Genomic DNA, 18,184 nt, shown 5'->3' on the forward strand with positions numbered 1-18,184 from the left:
AATAATCGAGGCATCAACCCCCACACGGAGAATTTACTGTAGACTATTCTCAGAGAAAAATCATACCGATTGGGTCTGTAAAATATTTTTATAAAACTTTTAAGTAAATAATATTTAAAAAATGTAAGTTACTTCCAAATGAGCTTTTGTTAAATTATATAAGTTGCATTTTGTTAGGTAATAAAATGTGTCACCAAGAGCCTATACCAGAATATAAAACTGGTACCTACTTACATCGATACTATCGTCCATCGTTATTAATACTTAAAAGTAATATACCTCCGATATATTTGACAAATGCTACCAAATTAATAAAATAGAATTAATAATAAATAATAAAAATATAATACAACATAATATTAATAGCTATCATTAGAAGTATATGGCAGCAAGGCCACCCGTCACCTTCACTCTTCATTATTTGTTGTTTGTACAAAATTATTTATCATTGAATTCAAATTTAACACACCCATTACGATGACCTACCTAATGACGATATGATTGTATGTGCACTCGATGCGTGTGAAAAACTCAATTTGTATAATTGAGTAAAAACAAAATCAATAAACAAATGCCTATTTAGCATATTGTTCTATCGTGGTGTGTACCTGTAATACTTTAGCCTACTTTAGTACTTAGTATTTTTAAATGTTTTATAATATCACTTAACAAGTATTTATAGATAGATACTTATAGTCGAGGGGCGGAATTTCTCTCCCATCTATTATAGCTAACACATATTATATTAACGTTTAACAACATTTTAAATTGTGATAAAAATTTAAAAACACACTTGGTTGCTCCCCCCCCCTCCCCTTCACACTGATAAAATTACTAGCTGCGCCCTTGCTTGGAGTTAAACACTAGCAGCTGCAAGTGCCTATTGTATAACTATTCGAACAACATACGATATTTCAACGAGTTTACCTGTGGCGGCGACGACGACGACGACGACGACGACCGACGACTACGACAGAGTCACCAGGTTATAGTATAAGATTAGAATAGTGTTATCACAACAATAATAAAATAATACAAGGACCCCATATAGCGTCTCCAACACGCGCGCCATGAGCCCGTTGCCGCTGAGCACTCGAGGTCACCAAACTCCGAGACAGTCGTGATTCGCGGAGACTGTACGAGGTATAGATACGTCATCCGTCCGTGCGCAGCCATGTACGTAATAATTATAATAATAATATTATTTTACTATGTGTAATGCAGTGGCTTTCTTTCAGTACGTGTACCGGCATAATATACTGCGGCGAGGAAAAACAATGACTGGATCGATAATCAGACAATGGACATTTATCTATCCCGAAAGCCGTTCGCTTCGCTGGCCGATTGATCGCTCTCGTTGTTCGCGATACATAAACAATAATCTGTAATTAATGTATAATGCAATATGCATTTTTGTACACTGAAATATTATACCCTGCAGTTAATGTATGTATATATTATGTTTAGATAATTTTACACTTGAATTGTAAGAAATAAAAATGAAACAAACATTCGAATGCGAAAAGTATTGTTACAGAGAATTACACAGACAAATCGTGAATATTTATTACATTAGTATACACAGTTATCCAAAATCGACTTAACTACTCTATAATGGTAACTATGTATGTATAAGGTTTATAATCAAATAAGATAGATATAAAATATTATAATGTACATAATTCACAACCATGGTTGGGACCAATTTTTTTTCCATTAGACGTACTTACTGTGTTTTATTTTTTTTTAATATACCTAGGTATTCCAGCCATAAAATTATGATCACACGGCGTTATGGATAGGCAATTTAGGTACACCACCACCATTGGTGAGGTACACATTGGTAGGAAACAAGTGAGTAGTAATTAATTAGATGAAATTAGAGTATGATGTATCTACAATGATTGAATGCAATTTTAGACAACTGAGGTTGGAGTATAATTAAAATAGTTTTTTTTGCCTGCTAACTCAACATTTAATTTAAAATATATAAAATTAAAATTTTTATTTATAGAACAGCTATATGAAAATGAACATTTTTCATATTATTATTGGTATTTATAACATTACTAAACATAAATAAAGATAAATATGTATAATGTATATTATGTATATTAATAATTCTCTATTTTAACAACATTTGTTGTTAGTGATTGTTTCTTTAATATTCTTGATTCGTATAAATATTTAAAATGGTTTATATTTTACAATAATACACTATATTATAACTTATACATTTAACCCCACGCACACTAAAAAAAAATATACATCTAATAATGTAGTACTACTAATAATCATTTTCATTATTAACAGCTTGCAATGAATTTTAATATAAAACAATACTGACGACTAGCTAAAGTTATTAATTTAAATGTTTTGTATTGTACTGAACTGCCTGATGGAACTGGTTAACTGGTACCTCTGGTTTCTGTTTTATAAATAATACATTTATCTATTAAAAATTAAAACTTGTGTGTACAATTTGATTATTTAAAAATGAGTGACTGTACTAAACATAGTACATTTTCTATGTGCTACAATGTACATAACTTGTTATAGTTGTATAGTTATTACTTATTAGTTATTTGTGTAGCAAGTGGGATAGTAAGTACGATGATTATAGAAATACCACGAATCTGACCCATGAGTATATTAGGTTACGAACTCTGTCGACTATTGTACAAATGAATATTCAAATCAATATTTTAATATAGAGCATTAAAAAAAATACTTAGAGAATTATTTTCTCTATTAGTAGTTTTTTTGTTCTTCTTGGTCTTTTTGGAAGGTATCTCGAGGTAGTGGTGGTTTTAATCTGCTGGGTTTGGAGGTTTTCTTTGCAAATTTTAGAGTTTAATATTAACGGTACAGTGTTGTGGAAGTTTTGTAATTGATTGTTATCAGTTTTGATTGATAGGGTGATTGGTGATCCCCTGTCGTCGTGTAACTGTTTACTTCGCAAGATTAAGTTTACTATATTATAATTTAATACAATATTAAATTGAATAGGTGTTAATATATGGGTAGTACCATCTCTTATTGAGTATCGTTTTCAGTAGGAATTGTAAGTTGCTAAATAAATGTAATTGATTCGACCACTTGCGCCTTTGTCGTTTTAATACTATTAGCACTACTTAAACTACATACGAATTAATAATTATCAAACTATAAACAATAATCCTATACCCGTAGCTGAACTGATATCATGTGTATGTTTTGACTGAGCACAAAACATTTACAAAATTCACAGGTACATCATATTATGAATATTATAATCATGATGCGATCTAATATTATATATCAAAATGTATTATATCAATTGCCTCAGTGCCTGATGTAAAAATATGATATTTTATTTTTTATGTGTACAATATTACTATATATTATATTATACATCACAACTTATACGGTGTAAAAATCAAAATCCTTTATTTAAAGATATAAAAATTTGAAATTACTTACAAAACTTAGATCATTGATTATTTAACCATTATCTCCCTTTGAAAATTGAATCTAATTAATGGAAATTGGATAAAGTTAAAAAATTAAATCAAAGGTAGTAAGCATCAACAGCGGACAATGAGCATACCAAATGAAGCAATAAATAACAATTTTTTTTTAATGTTTAATACACATTTCACACTGTTGTATAAAATAATTCTAAACAGCGTGTACAACACGATATTAGTATTATATATACGAATTCACATCACGACTATCAATAGTCACACTACGGTCGAACGGCGTAGGTAGGTAGATACAAAAAAATATAATGTTATATTATGCATAATTATAATTATTATTGTTGTATATTATATATTTTAACGGCGGGCCAGTACGAAATTTACAAACGCGGCAGCAAACTACCTGTATATAGGTAATGGTAAGTCGCGTATAATTATTATTATTATTGTTATTGAATATCGATGTGTATTATAAACGGTCGTTTGTACTGACCTTGGACTGCCAACGACTACCAACGTGCGTGTACCTATACAATCTTTGTATAGCCGGTATACTTTATATGTGTACAATATTATACACCGTTCATTATATACCTACATAGATATTTTAATAATATATGTATGATATCTATACCAGCGCAGGATATTTTATGTATATATATATATATATAGGTAGACATTAGTATATATGTATAACTTACCTTTATAATACACTGAAATTGCATTGTATTAAAGTATATTAAATATAATAATATAAACCATAGTATAGTAGTGATATACGAAGTGTCTCGAATCGACGTTTATTGAAATATTAATAATCCATGTATAAGTATATTATATAGTTATAGGAGGTATACACGATAGCGTGTATGTATAGGCATCAATACAATATATTATTTCGTGTGGCGCCGCCGCCGCCGAAACGGCTATATATTTATGTATTATTATAAATATGATATTATACGCACGTTGTTATTAAATAATAAAAACGGGGACGTATGATGGATGGTGAGATCGGTTTTTAAAAAATGAATAAATACTGCGTCGGACGCGATAATTCGTATCGATACGCGTTATATAATTACTGTCGTACACGATGTCGATGTGCACCTATATATCGCATACCACGATAATTAATACCTAAGTAGTGAATAGTATAGAAGAAGTAATAATATTTTAATACTATAATATATATTATAATATGATAACCCGAGTCGTTGCGGCACATTAAACGGACGATCGTTAAAATACGTTAGCATATTATTATAACGAGTTTTACAGCCCGCCCAGACTTGTAAAATATGTTTTCCATTTTATATTTTTGTCTATACCATCACACCGGTAAAGACAAATTTAATACACATTATACATAGGTATGTACGTATTATAGCATTTTACCTACATGCATGCAGGACCACAAATAAGGTAGAGAAAAATCAAGCCCGGATTAAGGACCCTCTGGGCATTGGAGCAAACATTCCCCTCTCAACTCCCATCGGAGCACAACAAATGTAAAAAACTGCAAATACACGAGATTTAAAATCAAATTGGCTTCTGCCATGGTATTCTGCACCCCCTCCCCTCTCTAACCATCGGGCACGAGAATGGTGATATTGACAAGCTCTAGGAGCCTACCTAAAAGATAATCCAAATTTCATTCATAACTTTTAACTTGTAATCATCTACAATTACTTCATTTATAAGTAATTTTTAAAATATATTATAACTAACTATATCGGCTATACCGTTACAGTGTTTCTTTTAACTTTATTCATAAAAGATACATTATGCATCATAGTAATATGAATGTACTTACATAGTAATTATGTATACAGTGAACATCAATATATTATTGTGTGAACCTATGTGCGATTACTTAGGAATAGTGGAGTTTATATCTATCCCAGAACGGATTTTGATGTGATAAATGATTATAACTCGCCCGTGGCCCGCATCCGTCATGAGTGTAGTTTTTGATAGTTTGCATTAAATTCAAAAGGACATTTTAAATAAAATTTTAAAACAATTATAGAAAGTAAGAATTTTCTCGGGGTGGAGTGGTACACTGCAATTCGAAACTCCTCCTTAAATAATTGTATTGTGGCTCTTGCATTGCTGATAGAATAATACGAATGAGGATAAAAAACCCTTCAATGAGTATTTATTATTGAAGCAGTGGTATCTATCCATCCATTTGTTGAGGGGGGAGCAAATTGAATATAATACTTATTGCATACATACTACCTATATTATTTATGGCTTGGGTGAAAAACAGATCATGATCTGAGATGACCCTGCATCGCGGAGGCATGTACGATTTTTTTTACTATTAAAGTGTAAAAAAATACGTAAATACCTACCTTTTAAAGGCATTCAAAACTTTATCCGACTACCAATAATTCATTTTTGAGTAATTTAAGGGATGTGTACCTATTTCAGACATAAAACTGTATATTCGAGTATTTGACCCAAGGAAAATACTATAATAGTACAGATGGACAGTATATATATATAATATAGATTATGGATGTATAGAGTATAAGTATATTATATAGTCTTTAATAACATGCGGTTCGCATAGTCCCTTATCAATACCAACTATAAAATAAAAAAAAATGTTAATACTAAACGTGCTCTGAAGTATATATTAAATAATAAATGTAATTTTCTTTAGAAATGGTCTATCCATGTGGAAATATAACGCCACGGAATGAGGTATTTAACTTACGCGTTTGTTCATTTAAATAGTATTTCGTATGAATGTAATAAAAAATATTGGAGAAGAATTAAAAACATTTAAACATGCACTTACTAAGTAAGCCGTAAGGCTCATCTACACACTGCTGACAGATAAAAATCGAATTATCTAAATTGAGCTATTTCGGAAGACCAATAAAAAAAAAGAGTAAAAGAAAATATGCATGATACTGCAATATATTATTATTTCATTCGCCGAAAGCATATTTTCATCGGCAAACGGCGAGTTTCAAGACACGAGTGCGATTCGTACCTATAAAAAACGGTACTATATACGAGTAGACATATAGTTATCACCTATTAGTACTTACCAACATGTTCAGTGAAGGCCAAATTCATTTTTACAGTGAAGAAATCATTATTTAAGTTGCAATAGCTAGGAGGATTTTCAACGATATCACTTCAAACATATAAACATTTTTTTTTTTCAAATCACCATATCACAGGACTAATAATATTTACTTACAATATTTATATTACATTTTTATCTCGTTCTTCTTGAATACTTCGGAAATAATTTGAATTGCGACAAAAACAAAGTCGATTTTGTCAAAAACTGGGTTTAAGTAAAAACGCTATTTTCTTTTTAGATAATCAACCCCCCTCCAATAGTACTAACTAGTAACTACGTATGTCCAAATTTTGCCAGGAACCTTCTTCAAAGTCTAAAATGAAGTATTTTCACTTTTTACCTTTTACTGATCCGAAAGATGTCTACATAAATACACATCGTCGTGAAAACAATAAATCACTCCCCTCCGAATCTAAAATTATAAGATCCCTCCCAATAGCTATAAAGAGAGGTATAATCAAAATTATTTCTCTAAATGTCAGCCACCGAAAGAAAATTCAATATCCAAAATGTTTAAAGCAAACAGCATAGTAAGAGGTATTATTGTGATACATACCTATTTTAGATTCTGAGTGAAGAAAATTAATGTATTACGTGTAAAATAATGTGTATTTCTTTTTTCTGGCAGTCATAGAAATTTTTGGGGTACCTCCCTAGCAAAAATGCTCCTATTTTCGACATCAGCATTGTTTCTGTTTGAAAAGTGAAACTTGTTGGTGCATTCGGGAGGTTAGAATTGAAAATTCCCAGTAGTTTTCGGAAGCGTCGAGAAAAACAAAAAAAAGGGAATTTTTACATACATTTTATTTTATTGTATTACGGTACACTAATGACCGTAGAGTAGACACTTGAAATGTTCGCCGAAAATTTATATTAGCACTTTTCATATATGAGAACATTTTCAAAATCTGCCTTTATCAAAAAAAAGTTCAGCGAACAGCATCATTAATTTTGTATGATCGTTAGATTCTAAATTGTTTACGATATTTGATATTCAGCAGTTTTTAATTTTTAAATTTGATTATTTATACATGTATACTGGGATAACGCACAGTCTCCGCTCAGAATCGTTTTCGTATACAACGATTCATCATTGAATTAAAATGTAAAACATCCATTACAGTGACATACTCGACAATTACTGTTGTACGGCACAGCGGTACCCACTGGCCACTTGTCCATCTTTTTTTTGTAATAATTATTACAAAATAATCGTTCAGAAGTGAAACACTATAATACCTAATGTGTACCAAATATTCGAGAGAAGTCTGTGAAAAATGTTTAATTGATTAACATTATGCATATATTTGTTCAAAAAGTCTTACAATGAAATTCAGTATTAAACCGTCAGTCAGCTGACGTCCCCTTGGGACCACCGGCAACCACCTCTGTCGTGGCAGGGCGTTATAATATGGTTGGTTATACAATATTTAACAATATATAGCACTTACGTATGTTCTGCGTAAATTATGACGTGTAGAAATAATCTAAATTAACTCTTTGCACGAGACCTAATAATAATCAGTAGGTTATTTTTAATACATTAAGTGAGATACATATATAGGTACCTCCCTACGACCTACCTAGTATGTACCTACGCAACACAGGTAGGTACTTATATCGTATTTTAAGCTTCCGTTCACCGTTTCGTCCGTTTTAAGTTAATTAATTAATTTATTCGGAATGTCATTATAGGGTATTAAAAGCCTTGAAATAGTATTGATTAAATAATAGTATAGGTAAAAACTGTACGTCAAACTTGCATAACTATGACATTATAGCTTATAATATTATATACGAGTGAAACAGAAAGTCGAATTCTCACGACAGGTTTATATTTGTGGTAAAAATATATGGTGACCAGGTGAGGAGCGGTCGTACACTCAATCTGCGGAAAAGCTCTGAGTGTACGTACCGGCCGACTTTGCCGGCTCCTGGATGGGTGACCAACAGGGTTTTTAACAACACATTCTTACCACACATACACAAACACGTGGTACAATCCTACCTACATAAAAACCTACTAAACCTATACAAAAAATTCCATATCATACCATCTCACATCTAATGGCCAATGTTCGCGGGAGTCCCTCCTAATAAAAAAAATATACATATGTATGAAATAGGTACTTATAATGTATGCTAATGGAGTTAGGTGTACCTACTTGAAGATCCATCACATTAAGAGTAGTTAGTAAATTTTTCCCACAGCTTGTGTAAATTTGTAAACGGTAGAACGAATGTCAGTTTTGTGCACATTATGTGGTCGTCTCCGAATCTAACACGATCTAACACTCGAACAATCTTCCGATTGACGATTTTGACAATAATATCGTGATTTGTAGTACACTAGTACCTAACAATAATATAATTATTAAACAGATGAAAATTGATTTATTTTATTTTTACATCATGACTCGTGAAGTCGTTCTTCGTGTCACTTAATCAGTGTTGTAAATATGTTCCTATTTAAGTAAACAATCAGTAGAATGGTGTTACGTGGTAACAATTAAACTGTTGACTATCACTGCTGGTACACGGTGTGTAATTGTGTATCTGTAGTGATAGATTTGTACCAAATGGGAAAATGTGAGAGAATTATTCGACAAGACATTTATATATACTGAGTAAAGCTTTACACTTTAACGTATATTTAAAATAAAATAAAATGTTATATAAATTATTTTACTTTACCGATGACCTGGCAGCAACAATACATGGGAGAAAGTGGTGAAACAAGACTAGTTCGGCAGACGTATGTCTAGCAAGCCAAACGATTATATTATAATAGTTTTTGTTTACTCGTCAAAATTGAAAATAGTTATACCTATATATGGGTATATATATATATATCTGTGGTGCCACATTGATAACGTGAACTGTGATTCACTGACTCCCCCCCCCCCCATACTTTGTTATTCTTGATTAAAATTCAACTCAATAACTTAATTCCTAATATCTATCATTTTGTGTTAATCATCACTCTTTTGGGTCTTTTCATAGTTGGATGTAGTCATTGGGAGGACGCTACATTGCTGTACTTTGTTGTTTCCGTCTTACGAGTGCGTAACATACTAAATTTACGCTCAGCTGATCACGTTTAGCTCAGTTAGTTAGTTAGTTTACAAATTAGAGTGAATTAATCAATTAACCTATTATGAAACTTGTTGGTAAGAACATTATCTGTTTGTAGGTGGGATTTTTACGATGATTCAGTTATTAAGTAAATTATGAGCATTTTGAAAGTACATTATATTAAATACGCATAACTCGCTGAAAAATTGAACCATTGAAAATATCCTCCACCAAACAGAGATAATGTTCTTACAGTCAAGTTTCATAATACGTCGATTCACTCTAATTTTTAAACTAACGAAGCTCTGCTGAGAGTAGATTTGCCATGTTACTCGCTTGTAAGACGGAGACAACAAATGCCCCCCGAAATGGTTTGTATTTAAAAAAGTTTTTTAGTTTAAATTTTGACCAAAATTTGTAAAAATCACGAAACATTACAAATTACCTATTTTAAGGTGGAAATTCATGGAAATTATTCTTTTTATATCTAATAATTAAAAATTGAATACCCTCATAAGTTTGTTTACTTTTATCAAAAAAAATATCTACCCGAAGGTCAAATTAAATATTTATGAGCGTTTGAGGCTAAAATGTTTACAACATTGGATAGGTTTTCACTTGATTTCTCAAGGGTGAGAAGTGATTTTCTTATTTTATTGTAATTAAAAAACGAACAATTGTAGGTACTTGAAATGTCCACTATATCTATGTTTATTTTATAATTATCTATACTTGATAAAATTGTCAAATGATTTTGTCTCGTTTTGAGCTGTTTATGAAGATTTTTAATTTTAATTTAAAATTTAAAATTTTTGGTATAAAAGTATAAATCTGTTATTCGTTGGTTCAGAAAGCTTTAAAATTGAATAAATACGATTGTCATATTGTTAAAATAGTAGTTAAAAATATTAAAAATACATCATTATATTTTTATAAGCGTTTAAAGTTCAAATGTTGACAAAAATATTAAATTGAAAATTTACAAATTACAATGTAGTAGTGTTTAAAAATGTTTAATACGTTTGAACCATTGACCTATTATAATAGGTCAATGGTTTGAACGCTTTCATAGCTAAGAATTGAAAATTCAAAACAAAGTTCCACGTATCTCAGTAATTCATTATGTAACCATGCTAATTCTCGAAAGCACGAGACCTCCACATTATTTTTATAATTCTTTATCAGCTTATCATTTTCAGTTATCATACAAGAAACGATATTATCACAAATGATATATGAAAAATATACAAATGAATACCGCAGAATAAGGCTCACAGCAGTCACCTGGGTTTTAACTGTTTTTAGCATGAACTACATGTAGTTGGATAATATCAACATTAGAAATCTACATTCTACGAACTACTCAAATCATAACTGCTAATCAGCAACCTATTTTAACAACGACCGTTAGACTCAAGAGAGTGACATGATTGCAATGACTACTAGTGGATCAGGATCAGGTTTATATTCACAAAATAATCATTTCATGTATTTTAAATTGCTCAATTTATATGCAATTTTATAGGATCTCCACGTTTGGTTCAAGGAAGCATTCCTCTTTAAATCCAACTTGGTGTACTTTTTGGCAAAGGTCGTTTTGAAGAAGTACCTTTAGCAAGGAGAACAAGTAGCTGTGAAAATATTTTCATTTAGAGAAACTGAGATATTCCGAACAGTTATGCTGAGACATGATAATATTTTAGGATTTTTTGTTGATAATAATAGAGGTAAAATACTTATCATCCTAATTATAACATTTGTTTTTATTGTAACTTTTAATATTTTTAGATAATGGCACTTAAACTCAAATATACTATTACTAATATACTATTACTATGACTAGTAACTAATTACCATGAAAATAGATCATTATTTGATTTTCTGTGTAAATACAATAGATACAAAAGGAATAATTCCTATACCTCTGTCTAAGACGTATAAGTCTAGACATTTCTCAGATCAAAGATCATAACAATTTTGCAAGATCATTAAAGGTACCTAACCAATAATCTATGGAAATGTTACGGTAGTTTTTTTAAATGAACATTCAAAAACTTATAATATGCAATTATAAAATTTGATTAAAATATCAATTACTTATTCTTATGTATGATAGGTAAACCAGCCGGCAGCCATTGCATATCAAGATCTCAAATTGAAAAATATTTTAGTCAATTTCAATAGTACTTGCGCTATTGGAGATTTAGGACTTGCTGTACAATATGATACTTCTATGGATGCAGTTGATATACCACATACCACAGGTAGTCACTGAACAATACATAGATCCAGAGTTAATATTTTTAAGAAATTTAACTTACACTATTTATAATTTTAATGTTTTAATGTTACCTATATTTTTTTATGTATAGGTTTTGGAAGAAACAATCAACATGAATCATTTTGTTTCGTTTAAGATATGTTATATTTATGCTTTGGGTGTAATACTATAGAAAGTAACTCGGAGGTGTTCTGTTGATAAAATACACAAAGAATATCAATTACCCTATTATAATAGCGTACCACTTGATGCACTGATTGGTTAAATGGGCAAAGTTGTTTGTTTAGAAATGAAATTACCACCTACACCAGAGAGATGGAATGCATACCTGGTAATACAAACAATTAAAAAAATTTCTTTATTAAAATTTGTTGTTTGTTCTCTTATTTTATTTTAGTGTTTGCAAACAGTGATCAAATCAATGTAAGAATGTTGGTACCATACTGCATGTGTTTGTCTTACAGCATTATGCATTAAAAAAACTCAAGCCACTTTGGGTGGCACCATGCAGTCATAATATATATATTACTATTTGAGCACTTAATGATGTCATAAAAGATAAACCCCTTGCTGCCAATAGATTATCTACAAAAATAATGTTTACAACTTCTGGATGTGTAATTTAAGTTCCATCGTTTATGAAATCTCTTTTGACATTGTACGTGCTATTTTATTCTTCAAAACTGTGATGTTATAGGAAATATTTTTTATTTAATAAGTAATTTGAGTGTTTTTGTAATCATCATACTGATTAACATAACAAAACTTTTCAGTGTCGCAAATTGTATCACTTTATTAACAATAATTTATTTAAACTCAAAATATAAATAAAAATATTTATTAGTATTGTTGCATATTTAAATTTCTGTACAAAACATATATATTCTGTTCAATAGATATTTTTTTTTTCACAAATAAAAAACTATACAAAATTAATAATTTTTACAAGGTTATTAAACCTAGTATATTATTTCCATTTTTTTTTTCAAATTAAAATTTTCAAGAAATTTTGGCAAAAAATCTAAACTCATCACAAAGATCTCATTAATGTAATATTTCATAATACAATACATAACTACTATATTATAGTAAATACTTTTATTCTTTCCTTTTTTAGTCTAAGAGTTTTGTGTTGTTTAAAATATGTAAATATAAAAAATAGTCATAAATTTACTTCTGATTTAATCTTATTTACAAATAACTTTTATAAATTGAAAATCAGAGGTTGACTTGACAGATAAAATAATTTTGTATTGATCATGAAATATAATATGTACTCAATTTATTGTTGATTATAACCTTATAAAACGACTGTAAACTATATATTTGTGGTCCAGATTTAATTAATTGAATTCAAATCAAGTTAAATAATTAAAAAATATATCATCATTATTTGCTCATAATCAGAGTTTATGTTAAATCTTAAATAGTTTTATGTTTTTGTGTTTACCTACAAGCAGTTTTTAATTACATTCAAAATAATTTATAAGCATTAGGTTAAATTTAAATATAAGTAGTAAATATACTAAGTGTCTCAATTTCTTATAATCGAGGATTTTAATTATTTTTTTAAAGTTCATTAGTACATTTTACTTTAATTAATGACTGAATTAAAATTCTAACTGACAGCTGATTTTATAAATGTTTGTAACAACACACTATTATACCTCAATATTTTTAAAACACAATGTACATAGTATGTTTATTTACCTAATTAATGTTAAGCCTGGCTTAATGATGTTAGATGTGAGATGATGTCACTAATTGTTTGTGTATATAAAGGAATGTATATTATATCATGATAAAAATGTAAAAGCATTTCTATATTTACAAGCCAATTGGGATGTATATCAATTTTAAAAACTACTGGTGATTTCAAAGTTCATATAAGACATTTGTCATGTACATTTGACCTTGTATTTAATGATCAGAATTAAGAACAAAATCATTTTTAGTTGAATCAGATATTCAGATGTAATTATATAGTTACTTGGTAGTCCTTAGTGTTAGAAATAGCAGAATTTAAATTTTCATTTTTAAATTTGTAGGGACAAACATCAATACAATACATAATATCATTTTTAAATAACACCTGAACTATCTCCTAAAAATCCAGATTCGTGTAACCAAATCCCTGTTTTCATTACATTATATTTGTATGTATTTCCAAATTCTTGTATTGCAGTAATTGCATGCCTTTTTCCCCATTCATTATTCAATACTTTGAACTCCTACCACATACTTCCCAGTATTTCAAATAATGAGTTAGGATAATAATTTAATTTTGTTGCTTGAATTATTTTATGGAAGTCACTAGAAGTTAACCTGAAGTTACAAATTGATGGTACAGACACAACTTAATATTTTCAGTTTGTCCAATAGTTTTTGATGACATCTCTTTTATATTTTCAACAGATAATTTACATAGTTTTGACAATATAAGCCTACAATTTTTGAGAAGTACTCAACTCTTAAGAATGAATAACATATTCTAAAATCAAAATATAGCCATCATCTTCGACGGGAGGTTCTGGACTTAGTCCTACAGTTTGCTGTACAGCCCATAGCCAACTTAATCAAATAAGGTTTTAAAATCTATATTTTGTGTATCCTACGGTTTTAAAACTATTGGCAACCAGTCATCATTAGTAAAAACTTCTTTATTGGCTTAACCATTGAACAACCTTTGCTGCATGATATATCTATCACGGATATATTTTTATGTCAATGTATTAGCAGTTAAACCATGTAAATTATAATGGAATTTTGTTTTGCCAGTTGGGCATGGCGTATAGCTAGCTTGGTCTGTTGTTTCATTCTTGAAGAATATCTATGATAATCAGTGTTGTCAATCCTTTAAAAAAAAGTATTCAAATACTTTTTTTTTGTATTGAATAATTTTTTATGTTTTCAGCAGGTATGAAGTATTTACTTTGATATTTTAAATAATTTTTTGTTTTAATTTAAATATTTTATTTTGTTTAGAATATTATTCAGTGAGTATTTAGTGTGGCTGGGTGGGTGGGGCGAATATGACAAAAAAGAACTATTTTGAATAATTTTTTTTAATAAAAAAGCTATTAAATATAAATATTACAGGTACACTATGTTATATTAATTACAAACCTACAAAATATAACCAAAAGTATTTGATAAGTATTCTGAATACCTACTTTACAGTGAACTATTTGAGCAGTATTATAAATACTTAAAAAAGAAAGGTAACAACCAATGTTGTTAAAAATACTTTTCAAAAGTATTTCAAATGGGTATTTAAATACCTTTGTTATAAATATTAAAATTCAAATACAAATATATTCAAAATGTATTTAAAATATTTTTTAATACATTTTTTTAAGCTTTATTATTTTCTGATTCTTAATTCTTAAAACTAATTATTTGTTTAATATAATAATGTGTATTTAATATAGAAGACTAATAATTAATATAGATTGTAAGTTCGTACAGAATTCCTTTATTTATAAAAAACTGTAAATGTAATTATGTTTAATTTATGTGATGATTTATAACTTATACAGTAATACTACTTTAAAATTAATTACATTTAAGAAACATTACCTTTTCAAAATGGTCATCAGTTATTCGGGCTCTATTTTGTGAGTATTGCGTTGCTTACACTAAAAATTCTTTCTAAGCACTGCTTGGTAACGGAGTGTTGTGTTCTATAAAAACTTTTTTAATGTTGGGTGTGTCTTCTAAAACCAATAAATTCTTCGTAGGGCTCTTATTCAAAAAACTTGAGAATTCATTTTCAATGGAAATGTTGGAATTTGAACGAATTTTGGATCAAGAAAAAAATGAAGATGTTTCATCACCATGTTAATTAGTATTTTAAATATTTTCATCATCTATTATATTTATTATTTTAATAACTTTATAATGAATATTATAAATATTCCACGGAAGAATTCGTTAAAACAATTCTAGTCAGGACTCACGGCACATGACAATAAAATTACAACAATACTTGGTGAGTAGTGACTAGTGAGTACTGAGTAGTGACTGACTAGTGACTAGAGAGTAGAGACTAACGTCAAAAGTCAATACATAATAAAATAACTTTATTAAAATAACTTTATTAAAATATTAACAAATAATGAGTGATGGAGTGTGTGTGTGTATGTGGGATACTAGGATTCGGGGTATCGCCGTGCTATGATACTATGAACTATAAATAAACTAATAGGTATACGATATACGGGAAATATTATTTTTCCCGTAATATCTCTATCGATAACAATATTTATAATCGTCATGTATTTTCGTCGATGATAAGCAATTTCTTCATAACCGATAAACCAAACTAAATAGTAAATATCTTGTTTGAAAATGTTGTATTTAATATTTTTAAATACAAAATCTAATAATAAGTATTTGAAATATACTTGAAATAACTCTGTCTAAAAGTATTTAAAATGTATTTAAAATACAGAAAAAGTGCTTAAATATTTAACAAGTATGCGGCTTAAACCTTTACTCCTAACCTACTTCATAATACCTATCAAAAGAAAAAATGATTTACCTTAACATCATAAGTACAATCTATTTTAGTATTTTTCGTACTGGCATGACCTTCATTACCTACTTATATATACCTACATCATGCAAGTAATTAAAGTTTACCATATAATCACATTTAAATGAGTTTTCTCCCTTAAAAAATATTTGTAAAAATTTGAACTTCAAATACTCATAAACATTTAATTTGATTTTCTGGTACTCATTTTGTTTTTTGCTAAAGGTAGACAAACTTATGAGGAAACTTGTATAAATTATCAAATCTTAGACATAAAAAGAAACCTGTTTATGAATTTCTAACTCAAAATAATTTCCAAATTGTAGTGATTTTTACGAATTTTTAAGAATTTTGTAATTTTATTTTTAACCATGTAGTTAATTTTCAAGTTTTTTGACCGAGCTTAAAAATATTCATCGACTTAAAAATAAAAAAAATGAATAAAAAACAAATATTTAATTTTAATAGTTTTAACATGAATCGAAATATTTTGAATATTTTATGATGTACAGAAAATACTAATATAAACATTCCGTAATTATTTTCATATACCTACGGCAATTTTTTTAAGAAAATCAAAATCGATTTAGCTTTAAAATTCTCGTTTTTCCTCAATTTATTTTTTTTGTTTTTAAAGGCGCTTTTGAAAACTACCGAGAAGTTTAAATGTTGACCTCCCGAATGCACAAAATAGATTCATTTTTCGACCGGAAAAGATACTGAAGTTGAAAATTGAAGCATTATTCGGACTACTTACATCATGTACACAGACAACACAGACAAATTACAAGTCGTTTTAAAATCAATAACTTCATCGCTCAGCTCAAAGAATAAAATTAGATTGAATTCAAAGTAAAACTAATAAAAAAAATAATCATTGTATTTCCCAGGTACAATTTTTATTGATATAAGAGTGAAGTGAGAGTAGTGAGACAAAAAATAATACCACTAAACGTAGGTAACAGATAATAATCTAATTAATGCAAATATAATACAAGTTTTGAAATAATAATAATAAATGAAAACAATTAGGTACATAAGTACATTATTGGTGTTTAATAAAATTAATTTGGTGTACTGAGTTTAATTTTTGATTGTTTATTTGGTTTTTTTATTTCATGAAACATTTTGGTGTACAAGTATTTGCTTATTATCAAATTTGTCAATTGTTCTCTTTGAGTATTTAAAACTGAATAATATCCTTATCAACTATCGGCATCAAATAGAATTCTATATTTAAACATACTATTTTATACATATTCCATAGAAATACATAATGTTGCTTATTATCAATGTTGATTGGGTGACTTTTAAGTTCTAAACACTCTTTAGGCTTCTAAACATATTTTTCGTACGGTTTCATTTGAATTTGTCAATATAGCTCGATTCTTTTGATCAAATAGCCAACCTGGTATACATATAAGGTAACATTTATCAAATTCTGATTTCCTTTATTTAGTCCCCCTCACCCCATTGAAAAATCCTTAATACGCCATTGTACTTACCTGTACGTATATGTAATTTAGACAAACGAAATATGAATAAATATTGAATAACCATTAATTTTATTTAATGATAATTTGATTGCCATAAAATGTATAAGTAATTTTTTCCGGTTGGTATTGTCATATCATTTGTTAGTAGTTAATGTATGTTTGTATTTTTATTGTTAAATACTACAGTTCAGTGGCGTAGCCAGGATTTTTTTTCGGGGGGGG

The 18,184-nt window shown here is 28.8% G+C and overlaps 1 long non-coding RNA gene across 1 annotated transcript; it reads left to right on the forward strand.

Moving 5' to 3' along the window:
• Positions 1-1,839: 1,839 nt before the first annotated feature.
• On the forward strand, positions 1,840-12,783 carry LOC111033588. The gene is made up of 7 exons (XR_002604433.1): positions 1,840-1,854; positions 10,848-11,108; positions 11,174-11,375; positions 11,437-11,642; positions 11,765-11,912; positions 12,021-12,260; positions 12,327-12,783. It is a non-coding gene; the product is annotated as an uncharacterized LOC111033588 (long non-coding RNA).
• Positions 12,784-18,184: the final 5,401 nt, after the last annotated feature.

Source organism: Myzus persicae, unplaced genomic scaffold, assembly GCF_001856785.1.
Source record: "Myzus persicae strain clone G006 unplaced genomic scaffold, MPER_G0061.0, whole genome shotgun sequence".
Lineage (NCBI taxonomy): Eukaryota > Metazoa > Arthropoda > Insecta > Hemiptera > Aphididae > Myzus > Myzus persicae.